The sequence below is a fragment of the Schistocerca gregaria genome, chromosome X, assembly GCF_023897955.1.
Source record: "Schistocerca gregaria isolate iqSchGreg1 chromosome X, iqSchGreg1.2, whole genome shotgun sequence".
Taxonomy (NCBI): domain Eukaryota; kingdom Metazoa; phylum Arthropoda; class Insecta; order Orthoptera; family Acrididae; genus Schistocerca; species Schistocerca gregaria.
In genome coordinates, this window is record NC_064931.1 from 668,449,642 (window position 1) to 668,472,268 (window position 22,627).

Consider the following 22,627-nt stretch of genomic DNA (forward strand, 5'->3'; position numbering starts at 1 on the left):
TTACAACATGAGCTTTACAATAATCCCAGACTAATGTGAAGCTTGATATGTAGAAGTGAATTTGTCTTATTATATGTATAGGTTGTGGATTGTTGTTTCATCTTCTTCCTTGTTGGAGCTGGAATCTGCTCGTTACACGTTATGTCAGATCTTGTTTTCATTTTTTAATTTGGATGGTGTACGGGATGAATGAAGTGATTATTGTTACATTGTATTATTGAGTTGTTTAGGAAAATGCGATTATTAACAAAGGCTCCCTCCTCGTCCTTTTCGTTTCATATTAAGTTTTTGAGCGGTTGTTTATTGTCTGAGTAATGAAATGACAAATTCGCTTTGGAATGTTTAGAAATTATATTATTATACACCTCGTAATTATACAGCATTTTGCAATTATAATTTTTTGAAACTTTATGGTACATAAATTAATTGTAGCGTTTACAATTAATATTAGATTTACAAAGAAAAAACAAAATGCTTGTAATATGTTTAAAGGCTACCTAGCACAGTGAAGTTGTATCTTTAACGCTTTGACGAACTTTGTCAAAATATGTTACATGTTTTGGTTTTGAAATTTGACATTGGGAGGATGTATTTTGTAGCTATTGCTAGCCACTTGGTGGTTGTAAGGTTGTTTCTATTCAGATAGTGCCAATAATCTGGAAATTTCATTAACTGGCTACTTGAAATGAAGGAAAGTTCATGTCGACAGACCGATTGAATGGACTGATTGTTACACAGGGGAACACCAGCCCAACTACAGTAATGGCTAAATCAGCAACATTAATTGTAGGCTCCACATGAATCGTAAGGTAATATTGTATACCAGTAATGAGAATGTGTTTTTACGTTTTGGCGACAGGAATAGCACCGAGAAACAGAATTATAACAAAAATAATTGTGATATCATTGCTCTTCAAAAAAATGGTTTAAATGGCTCTGAGTGCTATGGGACTTAACTTCTAAGGGCATCAGTCCACTAACCTTAGAACTACTTAAAGCTAACTAACCTAAGGACATCACATACATCCATGCCCGAGGCAGGATTCTAACCTGCGACCTTAGCGGTCCCGCGGTTCCAGACTGTAGCGCCTAGAACCACTCGGCCACACCGGCCGGCCATTGCTCTTCATTATGAGAACAAAACCACAGGAAAATATTGAAGAGAACGAAAATTTGCTCTCTATATTAAGGTAGCTCTTACGTTACATTATTATGAAGTGTTTTATTATTGTTTCATTCTTCAAAATACAAAATATTTCAATATAGATTAGCTGGGCTTCAAGGAAAGGAAATCAAAGTTTTGTTTTAATATTGCGTTATGTCTGGTTAAGTACAGATAGCGAGAAAGTGAGGTTCAGAGTTTAAGATCTGGTAAGGAGAGCATTTTTATAGGCAGGGGATAGCTCAGCAGGAAATGTTTTAAAAACTGATATCGCGTCTGAGGAGTCAGCCTCCATCATTCACTAAGAATTTCAAACAGATTTAGTAATCTTCTAGAATGCAGCCCCATAATACACTATGACCGGTTTGTGGTACTGTGATTTAGATCGTTTATTAATCTGTTGACAAAGTCTAAATTTTGGCGGCCGAAGGGGATTTGGAACCCACTTCTCTCAACTATCACAATACTTATCCACTGTGACGCCTGGCTCCCTCGACGCGAAGAAATTCGATAAGTGAATTACACGAAACGGGCGGAAAACTGGAGCCTTGCACTCCATGTGCACTGTGCTGATTAATTTTTAAAGAATTGATCCAAAGGAGTAACGTCAGTTTCCTTGTACATATTTATGTGACATAGGTTTACTATAATGACTGTGCCCAATTATAACTGATGCTGATTTACGATCAAAAGTAAAGAAAGACTAGAAATAGAGGGTGGCTATAATTCAGCTTTCGCTACTTGAGAGGGTTCTTATGGAAAACGAACGATCATAGGAAACGGCGCCCATACCAGGAGCAATGGGCTCCGCGCCCTAGTCAGGTATTTTTATTTCAAGAAAATGGTTTGAAAGTCGGTATCACGCAGATTTTTAACAGGATAGGAACTGGAACTTTTTTATGGTTACTTACAAGTCGCCATTCGTATTTCAAAATATTAAAATTACTCCATCCCCAGGCCTAGACACCCCCCACCCCACCTACTAACTATCGTACGGGCGCCATTGATCGAGGGACAATGAAATTTGTGGAAAAAATTGTAAGGCCATGCAGAAGAGAAATAACGAATAAACCATTGACAGAAACATGTTTTAATTTCCACGTGAGAGAGTAACATTTGTTAATTGCATACGTTGTTTACGTTTCAGATTACAAACGTTGCTCAATGTGATGACCAGTTGCACCCACGACAGCCTGGAACCGCATTAAAGGTACCGTTTCACAACTGTTCGCTGCACTTTTCGAACGGTGGACCATGGACACGATCTGTCGTGGCGCAGTTCGGCCACTGCTTGAGGATCGCACACTGTGTCCAGCATTATCAGCCATGGCAGCAGCAATTTCTTCAACAATTTGTGGCGCAATTGGCGGTCGGCATCTTTCAGCACCAATTCCCAAATCGCCAGTTCTTCAACGTCGATGTGGAAAGAGTATACCTCTGTATTCCTTTAATGTGTCGATACTTGCAAAGAGCAGCAGGGCTATTGCTGTTGTTTTTATAAAACAGCTTTACGAGTAAAGTCCTGTTCACATCACCCACGTTGACCGTATGCAGCTGTAATGCACTCTGATGTTTACGTTTCAACCCTGCGTCACTGTACCAGTACCGGCGCCAAACCGAAAGACTTGACTTCCAACAACGCAAATCGTGCAGCGCGTAGTCTGAATAAAGCTCTGTTGTTGTTGTTGTTGTTGTGGTCTTCAGTCCTGAGACCGGTTTGATGCAGCTCTCCATGCTACTCTATCCTGTGCAAGCTTCTTCATCTCCTAGTACCTACTGCAGTCTACATCCTTCTGAATATGCTTAGTGTATCCATCTCTTGGCCTTCCTCTACGATTTTTACCCTCCACGCTGCCCCCCAGTACTAAATTGGTGATCCCTTGATGCCTCAGAACATTTCCTACCAACCGATCCCTTCTTCTAGTCAAGTTGTGCCACAAACTCCTCTTCGTCCCAGTTCTATTCAATACTTCATCATTAGTTATGTGATCTACCCATCTAATCTTCAGCATTCTTCTGTAGCACCACATTTCGAAAGCTTCTATTCTCTTCTGTCTAAACTATTTATCGTCCATGTTTCACTTCCATAAATGGCTACACTCCATACAAATACTTTCAGAAACAACTTCCTGACACTTAAAACAATACTCGATGTTAAAAAATTTCTCTTCTTCAGGAACACTTTGAGATTCGCCTATGACATTGCAGTTCTGTCAGAGACAGCAAAGCACTTGAAAGAGCAGTTGAACGGAATGGACAGTGTCTTGAAAGGAGGGTATAAGATGAACATCAACAAAAGCAAAACGAGGATAATGGAATGCAGTCGAATTAAGTCGGGTGATGCTGAGGGAATTATATTAGGAAATGAGACACTTAAAGTAGTAAAGGATTTTTGCTATTTGGGGAGCAAAATAACTGATGATGGTCGAAGTAGAGAGGATATAAAATGTAGACTGGCAATGGCAAGGAAAGCGTTTCTGAAGAAGAGAAATTTGTTAACATCGAGTATAGATTTAAGTGTCAGGGAGTCGTCTCTGAAAGTATTTGTATGGAGTGCAGCCATGTATGGAAGTGAAACATGGACGATAAATAGTTTGGACAAGAAGGGAATAGAAGCTTTCGAAATGTGGTGCTACAGAACAATGCTGAAGATTAGATGGGTGTATCATATAACTAATAATGAAGTATTGAGTAGAATTGGAGAGAAGAGGAGTATGTGGCACAACTTGACAAAAAGAAGGGACGGGTTAGTAGGACATGTTCTGAGCCATCAAGGGATCACAAATTTAGCATTGGAGGGTAGCTTGGACGGTAAAAATTGTAGATGGAGACCAATAGATGAATACATTAAGCAGATTCAGAAGGATGTGGGTTGCAGTAAGTACTGGGAGATGAAGAAGCTTGCACAAGATAGGGTAGCATGGAGAGCTGCATCAAACCAGTCTCAGTACTGAAGACCACAACAACAACACATGTGATTCTTGACGTTTTCCCGCCGGTTCGAATATATGCATATAGCTTCTCATACATAAATGTTCATCTGCCATACGTCCCTTCCCGGAAAGTTCTTTCTGTACAATTCAGGTTTTTGTTGTTGGATACAAAATTTTGTTCTACGATACACCGCATTGTGTTGACAGAAGTCATGGGATACCTCCTAATATTGTGTCGGACGTCCTTTTAACCAGTGTAGTGCAGTAACTCGACACGGTAGGGGCTCAACAAGTCGTTGGAAGTCCCCTGCAGAAATACTGAGCCATGTTGCCTCTATAGTCGTTCACAATTGCGAAAGTAGTGCACGAGTGTTTACACGAACTGACCTCTCGGTTACGTCCCATAAATGACCGGTGGAATTCATGTCGGGTGATCTATGTGGCCAAATCACTGTCCATAATGTTCTTCAAACCAGTTGCGAGCAATTGTGGCTCGGTGACACGGAGTATTGTTATCCACAAAAATTCCATTATTGTTTGGGAACATGAAGTCCATGAATGGCTGCAAATGGCTTCCAGGTAGCTAAACCATTTCTAGTCAATAATCGTTTCAGTTTGACTAGAGGACCCAGACCATTTCATGTAAACACAGCCCACACAATTGTGGAGCAACCACCAGCTTGCGCAGTACGTTGTTGACAACTTGGGTCCATGGCTTCGTTGGGTCTGCTCGAACCCTCTGACCAATTGAAATCGGGACTTTCTCTGCCTCGTGATGACTGGGTGTTGTGTGCTGTCCTTAGGTTAGTTAGGTTTAAGTAGATCTAAGTTCTAGGGGACTGATGACCATAGATGTTAAGTCCCATAGTGCTCAGAGCCATTTTTGAAATCGGGACTCACCTAACCAGGCCACAGGTTCCAATCGTCTGTGATCCAACGGATATGGTCACTAGCCCAGGAGAGCTGCCGCAGGCTATGTCTTGCTGTTAGCAAAGGCACTCTCGTCCGTCTTCTGCTGCCATAGCCCATTAACGCCCAATTTCGCCGCACTGTCCTAACGGATACGTTCGTCATACATCCCACATTGATTTCTGTGATTATTTCACGCAGTGTTGTTTGTCTGTTAGCACTGAAAACTCAACACAGACAACAGTGTTATCGGTCGTTGAATGAAGACCATCGGCCACTGCGTTGTCCATGGTGAAAGGTAACGCCGGAAATTTGGTATTCGCGGCGCACGCTTTAAACTGTAAATCTCGGAATATTGAATTCCGTGACGATTTCCGAACTGGAGTGTCCCATGCGCCTAGCTCCTACTGCCATTTTGCGTTCAAATTCTGTCAGTTACCGTCGTGAGGCCGTTATCGCGTCGGAAATCTTTTACATGAATCACCTCAGGACAAATGACTGCTCTGCCAATGCAGTGGCCTTTTAGACCTTGTCCGCGCGATACTACCACCATTTGTATACGTGCATATAGCTATGACATGACTTTCGTTACCTAAGTGTGTAACCGAGTGGCCTTTACCTGGTTGTCTGTTATTGTAAATACAAACCTTGGAACGTCAACTGACAACCTGCATGTGCTAACTGATCTCGAAGCCACATCACTTATATTAAATTGAAAAGAACCTTGTACGTGTGAAAACCAACCTCTTTCATAAGAAAATAAATAAGCAAACCAATAATTTCATGCTCAGTAGACTTTGTCAGCGCGAGCTGTTTGAAAAAAAACTTAACTATATGTTTTAAAAAAACTATAATGTCGACCTGTGTAACAATGTAACCTAAAACACACGAAGATTTCTGTACTAACATATGGCTGTCGTTCAGACTGTAGGTGGCCGTCGTCAGAAATAATCTTTGGTCTGTGTGCTAACACGCTCAGAACCACTTTCTTGTGTACAGGATGGTGAAAACTATTAGTGTTCAAGTATCGATCAGTGGGCGTTGGTCTCCTGAACACCGAATGACCATGCCGGCCTCCTGTCTTCCACTCAAATAAAACATCCAAGAACGGTAGCTTGCAATCCTTGTTCATCTCGATGGCAAATTTAATATTGGGATTGACACTGTACATGTGATCGACGAACTGCTGCAGTGCATTTTTACCGTGAGACCATATCATGAAGGTGTCATCAACACACCTTACAAAGCAAGCTAGACTCAAAGCCGTGCTCCTCGAAATACTCCATGAAGAAATTTCCGACTGCTGGAGACAGTGGTGATCGCATTGATGTGCCATCCGTCATCTTATAACATTCGTTGCGATAAAAATACTACGTTGTCATTAAAACACGACGGAACAACTAGACGATTCCAGGTGGAAGCTGTTCGGCCAAAATATCCGGTGTGTCTTGTACTGGCACCCTCATAGAAAGTGACACGACTTCCATACTAACCGTCACGTTGTTTCTGTCCATTTTGATTTTCTTGAGTGTCTCAACAAGTATCTGCGAATTCATAACATGGTATTCACAGTGCCCAAGGTTAAGTGCTCATAACTCTGCAAGATGTTTTCCCGTCTATCGGTGGGCGAACGGATTGCAAATGGTTCAAATGGCTCAGAGCACTGTGGGACTTAACTACTGTGGTCATCAGTCCCCTAGAACTTAGAACTACTTGAACCTAACTAACCTAAGGACATCACACGCATCCATGACCGAGGCAGGATTCGAACCTGCGACCGTAGCAGTCGCGCGGTTCCGGACTGCGCGCCTAGAACTGCTAGACCACCGCGGCCGGCGAACGGATTGCACTAGCAATGGGCCTAAAAGGAACTTTTCCTTATGTACGAGGTGAATTCGAGTTCTAAGGCCTCCGATTTTTTTTCTAATTAACTACTCACCCGAAATCGATGAAACTGGCGTAATCACCCTGCAGACGTACACATTTTTCACAACGCTGACGCCATGATTCCATGGCAGTGGCGAAGGCTTCTTTAAGAGTCTGTTTTGACCGCTGGAAAATCACTGAGGCAATAGCAACACGGCTGGTGAATGTGCGGCCACCGAGAGTGTCTTTCATTGTTGGAAAAAGCCAAAAGTCACTAGGAGCCAGATCAGGTGAGTAGGGAGCATGAGGAATCACTCAAAGTTGTTATCACGAAGAAACTGTTGCGTAACGTTAGCTCGATGTGCAGGTGCGTTGTCTTGGTGAAACAGCACACATGCAGCCCTTCCCGGACGTTTTTGTTGCAGTGCAGGAAGGAATTTGTTCTTCAAAACATTTTCGTAGGATGCACCTGTTACCGTAGTGCCCTTTGGAACGCTGTGGGTAAGGATTACGCCCTCGCTTTCCCAGAACATGGACACCATCATTTTTTCAGCACTGGCGGTTACCCGAAATTTTTTTGGTGACGGTGAGTCTGTGTGCTTTCATTGAGCTGACTGGCGCTTTGTGCCTGGATTGATAAATGGCATCCACGTCTCGTCCATTGTCACAACCGATGAAAAGAAAGTCCCATTCATGCTGTCGTTGCGCGTCAACATTGCTTGGCAACATGCCACACGGGCAGCCATGTGGTCGTCCGTCAGCATTTGTGGCACCCACCTGGATGACACTTTCCGCATTTGCGGGTCGTCATGCAGGACTGTGTGCACAGAACCCACAGAAATGCCAACTCTGGAGGCGATCTGTTCAACAGTCATTCGGCGATCCCCCAAAACAAATCTCGCTTGTGCGAGCCCGAGGTCGTTTCGGTTTGTTGTCACACGATGTTCTGCCTTCATTAAACTGTCACACCCACGAACGCACTTTCGACACATCCATAACTCCATCACCACATGTCTCCTTCAATTGTCGATGAATTTCAATTGGTTTCACACCACACAAATTCAGAAAACAAATGATTGCATGCTGTTCAAGTGAGGAAAACGTTGCCATTTTAAGTATTTAAAACAGTTCTTATTCTCGCCGCTGGCGGTAAAATTACATCTACCGTACGGTGCTGCCATCTCTGGGTCGTATTGACAATGAACGCGACCTCATTTTAAAACAATGCGCATGTTTCTATCGGAGACCTTAGAACTTGAATGCACCTCGTATCTTTGGCAATCCATAAAGCCTCGTAGGTGTGATGGCACGAGGCATTAATTTCTTCATCACTCTGTCTGGTATTCCAGAGTCATTTAATAACTTCCTGTCTTCCTGGCCATCGCCTGTGTCTTCTAATGAATGTAGCCTCTTCAGGTAGTAGTTTTCAGTGTCGGCTGTCAAGAAAACCAAGCCCTCGTCCTCACCTAATAAGCGTAGGCCACGTCGTTCCTCCTGGCTAATATTAGATTCCGGTGGCTTGGCTTTCACCAGTATATGGCTGATAGTTAGCCTGACGTCATTGGGCGAGAGGTGCCGAATGCACTTCTCCATTTCTCTAACAATGTCTAATACCGGCAGATGTAGCGGAGTTGGAGAAAACTTAAGACCTTTACTCAGCTATGCTACAGAGCCGTCGTCCAGTTCTTTGTTGGAGATATTAACACTATTCTAAGGCCCTTGCCATTCTACACATTTTCTTCCGCGAGTTCAGCGGTCAAACTTGTTACAGTGCTGAGGCGTTGTTTTGTACAAACTTGCACACTGTTGTGCTGCCATGGCTACGTCCACTCCCTCCCAGTCGAGTGATGTGAAGATTAATGACAAAAATTAACGACAATTAAATAGGTTTCTGTAAGTAAGATCAATCTTACACCTTGTGTCACGTATCTGTTGTCACACTATCGAGTGACTAGTTCTCTTCAAAATTTGTCCATTGCAGTAGATCGAATAATGTGGTGCTTGACTACAGCAATTATTTCCTTTTTTCGGCAGGAATTACCCACTTGTGCTGAACACGTTAGTACACGGAGCGAAGTTTATTTCTGACGACGACCACCTACAGTCTGAGTTGCAGCCTCTGAAACATGTGTTCAGAGAGAATGGTTACAGCAAGGGAGAAAAAAAAATGGTTCAAATGGCTCTGAGCACTGTGGGGCTTAACTTCTGTGGTCATCAGTCCCCAAGAACTTAGAACTATTTAAACCTAACTAACCTAAGGACATCACACACATCCATGCCCGAGGCAGGATTCGAACCTGCGACCGTAGCGGTCACGCGGTTCCAGACTGCAGTGACTAGAACCGCTCGGCCACTCCGGCCGGCAAATGTTGTTGAGTTGTTTGGGGGAAGAGACCAAACTGCGAGGTCATCGGTCTCATCGGATTAGGAAAAGAGTGGGAAGGAAATCGGCCGTTCCCTTTCAGAGGAACCATCCCGGCATTTGCCTGCAACGATTTAGGGAAATCACGGAAAACCTAAATAAGGACGGCCGGACGCGAGACTGAACCGTCGTCCTCCCGAATGCGAGTCCAGTGTGCTAACCACTGCGCCACATCGCTCGGTAGCTAGGGAGACATTACAAACGCTTGTAGGCACCTTGTGAATCGGCAGAAGAGACCAACCTGACTGGTTTCCTGCCATACTGCCGGCCGTTGTGGCCGAGCGGATCTAGGCGCTTCAGTCTGAAACCGGGCGACCGCTACGGTCGCAGGTTCAAACCCTGCCTCGGGCATGGATGTGTGTGATGTCCTTAGGTTAGTTAGGTTTAAGTAGTTCTAAGTTCTAGGGGACTGACGACCACCGATGTTAAGTCCCATAGTGCTCAGAGCCATTTGAACCTGCCATACTATGAGGCCACGAGCAGTAAGTTAGTGTTTGTGCTGCAGACACATGGACTGAGCCTAGTGTTCCTGCCTCCCCCCTCCCCCCCCCCCCTTCCCTCTCGGAGATATGCTAAGCCCTGTTAAAGGCGACAGTTCTTCGTATATCCGGTGTGTGTGGTGTCCCTTGTGAACGTTTCAGCATCTATATAGGTCAAAAAATTCGCACAGTTGTGGAGCACTGTACTGAGCATAAGTGACATATTAAACAAAGGGAGCTTGACGAGTCGGCCATAGCTTAGATTTGCCTGAGAAACTGACAGAAAATACAGTTGGAAAGGACGAGCATATTGGCTCATGCGTCAACATATTGGAATTCTGTTCTATAGGAGGCGGCCGATATCGGAATAAACAGCAGAAAGCAGGGGTACACACTTAGTAGAGCACAGGAAAGGACTTTGAATGTCGAAAGACAACAAAGATTCGTGTAGGGAGGCCGGAGCGGCAGTTTCAAAAGTGTCGCCGGCCCTTCGCGCCACTTGTCACTCGTTGCCGCTGTGGGACGGAGCTGCTATAAGCTGCCCAACGCACCTTTTGCGCTCACATCGTTTCTGCCCTCTTTGGTTGCAAATGCTGCAATCATGTCTATACAGGGTGTTACAAAAAGGTACGGCCAAACTTTCAGGAAACATTCCTCACACACAAATAAAGAAAAGATGTTATGTGGACATGTGTCCGGAAACGCTTTATTTCCATGTTAGAGCTCATTTTAGTTTCGTCAGTATGTACTATACTACCTCGATTCACCGCCAGTTGGCCCAATTGAAGAAAGGTAATGTTGACTTCGGTGCTTGTGTTGACATGCGACTCATTGCTCTACAGTACTAGCATCAAGCACATCAGTACGTAGCATCAACAGGTTAGTGTTCATCACGAACGTGGTTTTGCAGTCAGTGCAATGTTTACAAATGCGGAGTTGGCAGATGCCCATTTGATCTATGGATTAGCACGGGACAACAGCCGTGGCGCGGTACGTTTGTATCGAGACAGGTTTCCAGAACGAAGGTGTCCCGACAGGAAGACGTTCGAAGCAATTGATCGGCGTCTTAGGGAGCACGGAACATTCCAGCCTATGACTCGCGACTGGGGAAGACCTAGAACGACGAGGATACCTGCAATGGACGAGGCAATTTGTCGTGCAGTTGGCGATAACACTAATGTCAGCGTCAGAGAAGTTGCTGTTGTACAAGGTAACGTTGACCACGTCACTTTATGGAGAGTGCTACGGGAGAAGCAGTCGTTTCCGTACCGTGTACAGCGTGTGCAGGCACTATCAGCAGCTGATTGGCCTCCACGGGTACAGTTCTGTGAATGGTTCATCCAACAATGTGTCAATCCTCATTTCAGTGCAAATATTCTCTTTACGGATGAGGCTTCATTCCAATGTGATCAAATTGTAAATTTCCACAATCAACATGTGTGGGCTGACGAGAATCCGCACGCAATTGTGCAATCACGTCATCAACAAAGATTTTCTGTGAACGTTTGTGCAGGCATTGTTGGTGATGTCTTGATTGGGCCACATGTTCTTCCACCTACGCTCAATGGAACACGTTATCATGATTTCATACGGGATACTCTACCTGTGCTGCTAGAACACGTGCCTTTACAAGTACGACAAAACATGTGGTTCATGCACGATGGAGCTGCTGCACATTTCAGTCGAAGTGTTCGTACGCTTCTCAACAACAGATTCGGTGACCGATGGATTGGTAGAGGCGGACCAATTCCATGGCCTCCACGCTCTCCTGACCTCAACCCCCTTGACATTCATCTATGGGGGCATTTGGAAGCTCTTGTCTACTCAACCCCGGTACCAAATGTAGAGACTCTTCGTGATACAATACGCCATTCTCCAGGCCTGCATCAGCGCATCAGGAATTCCATGCGACTGAGGGTGGATGCATGTATCCTCGCTAACGGAGGACATTTTGAACATTTCCTGTAACAAAGTGATTGAAGTCACGCTGGTACGTTCTGTTGCTGTGTGTTTCCATTCCATGATTAATGTGATTTGAAGAGAAGTAATAAAATGAGCTCTAACATGGAAAGTAAGCGTTTCCGGACACATGTCCGCATAACATATTTTCTTTCTTTGTGTGTGAGGAATGTTTCCTGAAAGTTTGGCCGTACCTTTTTGTAACACCCTGTATAAGCTGACAACAATGGCAGCCCCGACAGTCACTGGTTTTTACTCCTGAAGACAATGGCGAAGATAGTTGTCGAAAGCTAGAGTATTTTATTCGAAATGACGCTGCTTGATAACCTAGAAGATTTTGTTTAGGCATGCCGCCGCGAAAGACTCCTAGGTCAGATAATCAAAATGATCGATATTGCCGGATTTATGTTGGCTATATCTGGTTAAAAGATGAAGCACACTTCCGCCTAAATAGAGTCGACAGCAAGCTGTGAAGCAAAACAGCTGTATTCTGCCAAAGGTACTGTTCGGGTTGTCGTATGCAGCAGAGGTATTATTGGTACTTTTTTCATGCTAGAAACGAAAACCAGTGAAGGTTATAATGAAATTTTGGAACAATTTGTCGACACACACTTCGCGTTGGAGGATCAACCAGACACTGCAAGATGCAAGATAAGGCCAGACCACATCGCAACGAACAGGTGTTTCGCTTTCTTGATGAATTCTTTGAGTACAAAGTCAGTGCATTGGATAACTGCAAATTTACTGGCGCACGGATGGACTGGCCTCCATATTCGCTTGATCTGATTCCTTGTGCCTACTTTTTGTGGGGCACATTAATGACACCGACAACCGGGAGCCATCCCACCGCATCAGATGAGCTCGAATCGGCGATCTGTGTGGTATGTGAATTCATTTCCGTTGAGAAACTGCGGAATGTGATGGCAAATTTGATTATTCATTTGCACCACCTATGTACTGCGAGTGGTGAAAATTTCGAAAATGCAGTGATGTAATTCCAAACACTGCTTGCAGAGGACGAGTTTAATTATGCACGCTGATAGTGTAAGAGCTGCACAGCGTATAGTGCCATCTTGTCGGCAGCTTCTCGAACTATTTCGAATCTTCTATATCACTTCCGTATAAAATTCTTACAGCCTTCACAACAAATACTCCTCTGTTGCACTTCGATCTACCAATCTTAATTTTCAAGTCATTTAATTTTGAAATGAATGACTCCTTCAGGGGATATCCAGTATGTTGTCTATTACTGCTTAATTGCGTCGATGGTACATCAACTTGAGCCCCAATTTTGTAGAGAACGTTTCATTTCGTACTTTGATCTGAATCAAGCAACACAAAGTGAAAATATACAGGGTGGTTATTATTAAGCTTTCACTATTTGAGCCAGTGTAGACTGAAAACTCCTTACTGTATGGGTACCCAGCTAAGCAGGGATGGCTAGAGGACAAATGTAAGGATGTAGACGCTTATCTCACGAGCGGTAAGATAGATGTTGCCTACAGGAAAATTAAAGAGACATTTTGGAGAAAAGAGAACCAATTGCATGAATATCAAGAGCTCAACCCAGTTCTAAGCAAAGAAGGGAAAGCAGAAAGGTGGAAGGAGTATATAGAGTGTCTATACAGGGGCAACGTTCTTGAGGACAATATTATGGAAATGGAAGAGGAGGTCGATGAAGATGAAATGGGAGATATGATATTGCGTGAAGAGTTTGACAGAGCACTGAAAGACCTGAGTCGAAACAAGCCCCCGGAGTAGACAACATTCCATTAGAACTACTGACGGCCTTGGGAGAGCCAGACCTGACAAAACTCTACCATCTGGTGAGCAAGATATATGAGACAGGCGAAATACCCTCAGACTTCAAGAAGAATATAATAATTCCAATCCCAAAGAAAGCAAGTGTTGACAGATGTGAAAATTACCGAACTATCAGTTTAATAAGTCACAGCTGCAAAATACTAACGCGAATTCTTTACAGACGAATGGAAAAACTGGTAGAAGCCGACCTCGGCGATGATTAGTTTGGATTCCGTAGAAATGTGGAACACGTGAGGCAATACTGACCCTACAACTTTTCTTAGAAGAAAGATTAAAGAAAGGCAAACCTACGTTTCTAGAATTGTAGACTTAGAGGAAGGTTTTGAGAATGTTGACTGGAACACTCTCTTTCAAATTCTGTAGGTGGCAGGGGTAAAATACAGGGAGCGATAGGCTATTTACAATTTGTACAGAAATCAGGTGGCAGTCGAGGGACATGAAAGGGAAGCAGTGGTTGCGAAGGGAGTGACACAGGGCTGTAGCCTCTCCCCGATGCTATTCAATCTGTACATTGAGCAAGCGCTAAAGGAAACAAAAGAAAAATTCGGAGTAGGTATTAAAATCCGTGGAGAAGAAATAAAAACTCTGAGGTTCGCCGATGACATTGTAATTCTGTCAGAGACAGCAAAGGACTTGGAAGAGCAGTTGAATGGAATGGACAGTGTCTTGAAAGGAGGATATAAGATGAACATCAACAAAACCAAAACGAGGATAATGGAATGCAGTCGAATTAAGTCGGGTGATGTTGAGGGAATTAGATCCTTCTTCTATTCCCTTCTTGTCCAAACTATTTATCGTCCATGTTTCACTTCCATACATGGCTACACTCCATACAAATACTTTCAGAAATGACTCCCTGACACTTAAATCTATACTCGATGTTAACAAATTTCTCTTCTTCAGAAACGCTTTCCTTGCCATTCCCAGTCTACATTTTATATCCTCTCTACTTCGACCATCTTCAGTTATTTTGCTCCCCAAATAGCAAAACTCCTTTACTACTTTAAGTGTCTCATTTCCTAATATAATTCCCTCAGCATCACCCGACTTAATTCGACTGCATTCCATTATCCTCGTTTTGCTTTTGTTGGTGTTCATCTTATACCCTCCTTTCAAGACACTGTCCATTCCGTTCAACTGCTCTTTCAAGTGCTTTGCTGTCTCTGACAGAACTGCAATGTCATAGGCGAACCTCAAAGTTTTTATTTCTTCTCCATGGATTTTAATACCTACTCCGAATTTTTCTTTTGTTTACTTTACTGCTTGCTCAAATACAGATTGAATAACATCGGGGAGAGGCTAACCCTGTGTCACTCCCTTCCCAACCACTGCTTCCCTTTCATGCCCCTCGACTCTTATAACTGCCATCTGGTTTCTGTACAAATTGTAAATAGCCTTTCGCTCCCTGTATTTTACCCCTGCCACCTTTAGAATTTGAAAGAGAGTATTCTAGTCAACATTGTCAAAAGCTTTCTCTAAGTCTACAAATGCTAGAAACGTAGGTTTGCCTTCCTTAATCTTTCTTCTTAGATAAGTCGTAAGGTCAGTATTGCCTCACGTGTTCCAATATTTCTAAGGAATCCAAACTGATCTTCCCCGAGGTCGGCTTCTACCAGTTTTTCCATTCGTCTGTAAAGAATTCGCGTTAGTATTTTGCAGCTGTGACTTATTAAACTGATAGTTCGGTAATTTTCACATCTGTCAACACCTGCTTTCTTTGGGATTGGAATTATTATATTCTTCTTGAAGTTTGAGGGTGTTTCGCCTGTCTCATACATCTTGCTCACCAGATGGTAGAGTTTTGTCAGGACTGGCTCTCCCAATGCCATCAGTAGTTCTAATGGAATGTTGTCACATAAGATTGCACAATTTTATCACCCAGGCACTTTTGAAGATAAAGAAAAAATGTATCTTACGACTATGGCGTAATACAGAATGCGAGACCGAGCGAGGTGGCGCAGTGGCTAGCATACTGGACTCGCATTCGGGAAGACGACGGTCAATCCCGCGTACGGCCATCCTGATTTAGGTTTTCCGTGATTTCCCTAAATCGCTCCAGGCAAATGCCGAAATGGTTCCTTTGAAAGGGCACGGCCGACTTGCTTCCTCGTCCTTCCCTAATCCGATGAGACCGATGACCTCGCTGTTTGGTCTCTTCCATCAAATACCCCCAACAGAACGCGATATTAGTAGTTTTAACAGAAAAAAACAATATGACGCCAAACAGGGATCGCAGTTGATACGGCACACATAGCACTATTGGGTGAGCTATACAAGTACCAAACAAACGTAATTATAAATATGTTAAGAACAATGGCTGAGAAAGCAAAAATATTCCACAACCTACGCTAAAAAAATGGATCAAACATAAGATAATTAATAATCGTGTCGACTCACAGGACAATAACAGACCAACTACGTCGCAATCAAAATAATTTGCTGAGATTTAGGCCGAAACAAACTAGCGAGGCTATACTTCATAGCTTCATAGAGAACGTTGAGAGGACAGCTGCGGCGATGGACAGTGTGGAACTGGTAGATGGTATGAGGTTAATAGTCCACAGTATGTTTAATAGTATCATCATCATCATTATCTTCTTTTCAAGGATTAGGCTTCTTCCTCTTCCTTTCCAATAGCGCTTTTCCCATTAGGCTTGTAGTTAAGGATCTTCTGCCGAATTCTGTGACCTGGCATTCCCGCTAGGTGTTGTAATCGAACCATCACGATACTTCTGAATTTTTCATATTTTTCATTCATTACAATTGTTCTAATATCGTCATTTCTAATCATGTCTCTTCTTGTGCACCCCTTCGTCTTTTTTATGGACGTCATCTCTGCAGACTGAATCTGAACACACACACACACACACACACACACACACATACATACATAAATACACATAGACACACACACTAACTCAAATGTATGTGTGTAGTAACCCAGCTTTAGCTTCCACAGGATGGCAGAGGAAGCGCCTTTAATTTACAGAATTTAGATATGGCTCCTTTTTGTACTTTATGGCGAAATGTTCTGCTAGTGGTGCCACACACAGCTTGGAATAGTATTAATACATAAAATAGCCTCATGCAATAAACTTTTCAGTTATCACCCATTCACGCTGCTGAATTCAGACTTCAGATTATCGATACGCATAATAAAAGTCAGAATGAAACAAATACTCCGTGAAATGACTAGGCATTTTCAAGCCAGTGTTATGAAAGACTGCTATATGCTGAACCCGTTAGGAGAGTATATGCACATTGAATATCTTACATCATCTTGCTCGACCAAAACAACCCTAGTATTTCTCAATTTGGCAATACTATTTACAGTGCAAACCGCACATTTTTGTTCAAACAGATTAAATGTATTGGATTTAGCGACATTGTTCTTCAAATAATGAAAGCGTGCAGATGTGGAATGTATACAATGTAAAATTAACGAGGCCGACCCATATAAAATAAGTCATACTTTAGGGGTGACAATGCTCTTAAACATATATGCAGTTGCCGTTACGGAAGAAAGATCCAATGAGAATATACCATAGTGACAGGAGTGAAACTCAGTTAACACTAATCTCACCTCGCATTTTTAGGTTAACTCAAAGTTTACATTAAAAGCCGTTGGCTGCGACAAACTGAAGTTAGAAAACAATTGTGTATGATTATCGTCATAAATTAAAAAGTAATATTGACTTTTAGTGGCAAGAGATCTCGACATAGTACGGATTGTAATTAAAGAATAAGTCAGTAAGAATTTGTGTCACAGGTAAAAAGCGTAACTACTAATAGTAAAATGTGGCATAAAGTAACAACCACACTTATATCCATGATACTGCCATATGTTTATTAGCTTACGTAGGTTAGTATACGTGGAGAGTAAGCCTTTTCGGTGTACCCTCTAAAAGAATGGAGATAACACGACGTAAAGGTGGATTAGGGCTGTTAGATGTATACAAAAATGCACTGCTCAGTTCGTGTGAAGAACTTTTTGACTGATATGAAATAAAATAGGAAAAATGTGACTACCTACCAACAGCCTCATAAGAGCGTATCGACAGGTCCAGCACAAATAAATTACAATCTAATACACATACGTGATGTCTCTTTACAACTGAGTAACATTCAGGAAAAATTATACCAACCAACGGATGTGCCAATAACGACAATCTATACAATATCCTTCGCATGGAACGCTACAGAACGGGTAAGTCAACTCAACAAATGAACAAATAGCGAAAAAAGTATCCATATTTACATAATTTGAACGAAACTAAGCTCATTATGATATATTATCAATAAAGGAAAACGTACCGTGGAGAGACTATTTTGTTGTTGTTGTTACTCTTGCTAGGTGTTGTGGCCTTCAGACCGAAGACTGGTTTGCTGCAACTCCTCACTCTAGGCTACCCTGTCCAAGCCTCTTCATCTCTGCTAAGGTATTACGATGTTCAACAATTTCAATCTGCTTACTGTATTAAAACTTTGCCCCTCACACTTATCTCAGATACCAAACTGACGACTCCTTGAAGCGTCAGGATGTGTCATGTCAATCGATCTCTTCTTTTAGTCCAGTTGGCCCATAAGTTTCTGCTCTTCCTAATTCGATTCAGTATTTCTTCATTAGTTACTCGATTTACCCATTCAATATTTGACACTCTTCTGCTGCACCACATTTCAAAAGCTTCTACTCTCTTCGTGTCTAAACAGTTCACTGTCGAAGATTCCCGTACAGGGTTACATTCCAGACAAATACCTTCGAAAAGGCTTCCCAACACTTAAATTTGTGTTCGATGTTAGCGAATTTCTCTTTTTCACAAACACTCCTCCTGCCACTGCCTTTCTGTATTCTATATCCTCTCCATTTTTACCGACGTCACTTATTTTACTGCTCAAATAACGAAATTATTTTACTAATTTTAGCATCTCATTTTCTAATTTAATTCCCTCATCATGGTCTGATTTAATTCGAATACATTCCATTACCCCTTTTTTACTTTTGTTGATATTAAACTTACAACCTCTTTTAAAGACACTGCTCATTCCCTTCAACTGCTTTCCACGTTCTTTGCCGTCTTCTATAGAATTACAATGAAGTCGGCAAACTTCAAACATTTTTTCCTTCTCCCTGAACTTCACTTGACAAATTATCTCTCGTTTCCTTCACCGCTCGTTCAGTGTTCCGATTGAATATCATCAGGGATAGGCTACAACCCTATCTCACTCCCTTCTAAACTTGTGTTTTCCTTTCATTCCTTTCGAGTCTTATAGCATCAGGCTGATTTTTGTACAAGTTATAGATAACCTTCCAATCCCTGTATTTCATCTCTGCTACCTTCAGAGTTTCAATGAGTGTACTCCGAGGAAGCTTTCTCTAAATCTACGATTACTATACTGATCTATCAACTAGAATTAAGACCTACACCAAATTGTATGCAATGTCATTTGATTGATGAACTAAACACACCTTCGTATTAAGTAACCAACCGAAGTCTGGGGCTGGAATAGAAGAAAAAAACATCCTTGCAATTCTAAACGAGATAAAAAAGCGTTCCTCTTCGGGAAAAACGAAACCGAATCCTCTCCAAGGACAGATTCGGCGCTGAAGATTCAGCTCTACAGACCAACAATGAAAATTTTCTAATTTAGTTGCTATGCAGAGTATTTTTTTGATAATGGCAGAATGTTCTATTTTCAGGAAGCTTTTTTTGTCTTCTTGGCGTGTATCTACAATTTGGACAGGACCCTTTTCCCGTAACTTTTCTTTCTAAGGCTGTTTCCATAAACGGGAAAACTGACATTAATTTCATTCTAGTATTTTCTATATTGTCATTCGAGTCTGTACTATACAGGACTTCTCGCCTGCCAATGTTTGTGCTGTTAAGTGTAAAAAGTGTCATATCACACAACACTTGGATCGTTGAGGAATACATTCAACTTCATCATTTCAGTGTGTGGGTAGCACAGCTTGTTTTTAGCCAGGGAACTTGTCTGAGTAGCTATTGGGTGGCATATTGTGGGTCATAGTCTCGATGCGTAGACTCTTGTCGTATTGCTAAAGGTTTTGAAGAAAAACGTTACACTCGTTCGATGGAGTTCATAGACAACGACGTTAACAGCGACAAAATCAAATGGCTCTAAGAACTATGGGACTTAACATCTGCCGGCCGCGGGTGGTCTAGCGGTTCTAGGCGCTCAGTCCGGCACCGCGCGACTGCTACGGTCGCAGGTTCGAATCCTGCCTCGGGCATGGATGTGTGTGATGTCCTTAAGTTAGTTAGGTTTAAGTAGTTCTAAGTTCTAGGGGACTGATGACCACAGATGTTAAGTCCCATAGTGCTCAGAGCCATTTGAACCATTTGAACTTAACATCTGAGGCCATCAGTCCCCTAGACTTAGATCTACTTAAACCTAACTAACCTAAGGACATCACATGTATCCATGCCCGAGGCAGGAATCGAACCTGCGACCGTAGCAGCAGGGCGGCTCCGGACTGAAGCGCCTAGAACCGCTCGGTCACACCGGCCAGCAACAGCAACACACTTTCAAATACGTAGTGCATAGTTCCTCATGTTAATGAAATTCCTTATATCAAACTGACACAAACATTTTTTACATTTGAACATATTCTAAGATGGAAAATACATTATTTATGCGGAAGACTGTTTTCGTCTGTTCTACTCTTCGGCTATGTTCATCACATTCGACACACAAGTTTTCGAGAGGTTGTACATTTCTTTTCGAAATGGGTATCTTCTTCACCGCCAACAGAAACAGACGGTTTCAAGCGTATTCTGAGGCAATTTAATCTTGACTACATTAGGCAATCGTTTCAATGTGCCGGCGAAGTTAAAACACGGCACTACTTTAAGCGTTTCCTTTGACTGGAGATAAAAGTTTATTGTGTTTCAAATTATCTCATAATGTGACCATGCAGTACTTCTACCAGGTCGGTCGTATAGCAGAGCGACAGCAAAAAGATTACGAGCGTAACACCACTTTTCCATTTTAATTGCCCACTTGAAATGGGTCAGCAGTAAGCATTAAGTTTTCGTCCCGTTGAGCGCTGTTATCAGTGCTGCATTGCGAAACACGACATTCTCCATTTGCTGCGATTTCCGCGTGGACGAGGATTCCGTCTGTGACAAGTCTCTAGTAGCTTATCAATGATCCTGTCATCTATGTAGGTCAAATTCCGCAGCATCCACATGCTCCATTCAAAGAATTCAGATCACACAGTGACAGATTAATTGTAAACAGTGTTACGAGTAACTTACAAATTTACTTCTACTTTGACTCCTGATTCCCTCGTTTTGATACGGAATTGTGAATTCAGTGAGATGGCTTATTTATTATAATTGCAAAAAGAGAGATTCCTTCTTCACATGGATTCAGTCGGTGGTTATTGGTAGCCCAAACAGTTCTAACGTTAGGAATTTTCCTGTGGTGTATTTGGGTCACGAGTAAAGACAAAAAGCAGAGAAAACTACAGTATTTTTTGATACGTGACAAACAAAAATTTGTAATTATAGCTGCTGTGCCAATCGCATGTGCTACAAATGTCACTTGTTTACACCATATGCGAGGCTACCTTGTGACAATTTTTTGTTTTTAACTTTTTTCCTTCTCGGTTGTGGTTACTTAAAAACACCTCAGTTCAATGAAAAAATCTGGAGACCATCTGAAATAGTTTCTGAGGAAACATCAACGCCACAGTTAAAGAAACTGAACAAAAGTTGAGTGATAGTTACTAGGAAATAATTGTTATGCTTGTAGCCATGCGAGGACCTTGTAATGCTGCTGACCAACCGTTACTGAATCCTCTGCGTATTGTACCCACTGGACAGCACTGCTGTAACGCGGTCAGCGTATGATCCTCCTGGCCCACTGATGTCTGACTTAGTAATGGGTGCCACTAACTACTTGATCGTCTTACCGAGGATGAAAGGAGCCCGAGCAAGTCCTCCCACCAAAGTAAACTGTAGTACACTTAGGGGAATATATTTCGGGTTCGTCAGCTACGAAGGCAGACAATTAATAGACGTAAATGCTACAAAAGTTGTGTGCTTGCTTTTGTATGTTTTCCCTTTTTTTTCACAGCAGACAAGAATTAAATTAAGTCTGTGTTCTAAATTGCTGAGCAGATTTTAACCAGAGGGTTTAGATATGAGACTGGCGAGTATTGTAATAGTTCTAATTTATTTCCAAATTAGTAGTAATCTGCAGTTAGACGCGTTTTTAGTTTCTGAAGTTCCCTCAATCATTACAAACTGCATCTCATGATACGAACCGCGGAAACGACAGCTGCTCCATGCCGTTTTTTGCCGTTCTTGAGTGTGAATGTAGCTTAAGACCAGACGACATTTGTCTTGATATGCAGCTTCAGCAGAATAAATAGAGCGCGTGTGGCTACTTCTAATATACAAGCAACAGTTAAGCCTATTAACTTCGTGAGCAATGATGCTCACGGTGGCGCCATTTCAGGCTGGTAAGCACATCTATGTAGGCTGACATTGTTGCGGTCTCGGAAACCATGTACAGTTTAGAGACTGATAGTGGACACAAGGTGCTGTGTATCACCAACGAGCAGGTAATTGCAAAGGCCCAATTTTGGCATCGTGGATGTTGATGTTCACGAGACAGTGACATCACCTAGCTAACTGTGATCACCTAAACGGAAACTCGACCAGGTCCGGACGGTCTTTTCTGTCACTGGGACGCATTGCCGAAAGCCGGGGTTCATAAACCAAGGTTTCTGAAAGGCAAATAGCGACAAAGTGGATACTGATTCGGTTAACCCTCAAGTCTTGGAAAAAAGGAAGGAAAGATAATTAGAATTTAACACCCCGTGGACGACAAAGCCATTAAGGACGGAGCATACGCTCGCAGTGGTGGAAAGAAATTGGACAAGCCTTTTTCAGAGGAACCATCTGGGCATTTGCATTAAGCAATTTATGTACATCACGGAAACCTAAATCAAGATGGCCCAACGGGGATCTGAACTGCTGTCTTCCTGAATGCAAATCCAGTGTGCTAAACTGTGCAGGAGTTTAGGTTTTGCAAGTGGATGAAT

At 42.5% G+C, this 22,627-nt stretch overlaps 1 protein-coding gene across 1 annotated transcript in view; it reads right to left on the reverse strand.

Annotated features, from left to right (window-relative positions):
• LOC126298263 (serine-rich adhesin for platelets-like) overlaps positions 1-22,627 on the reverse strand; it is a 156,057-nt gene that overhangs the window by 45,339 nt on the left and 88,091 nt on the right. The window lies entirely within an intron of this gene.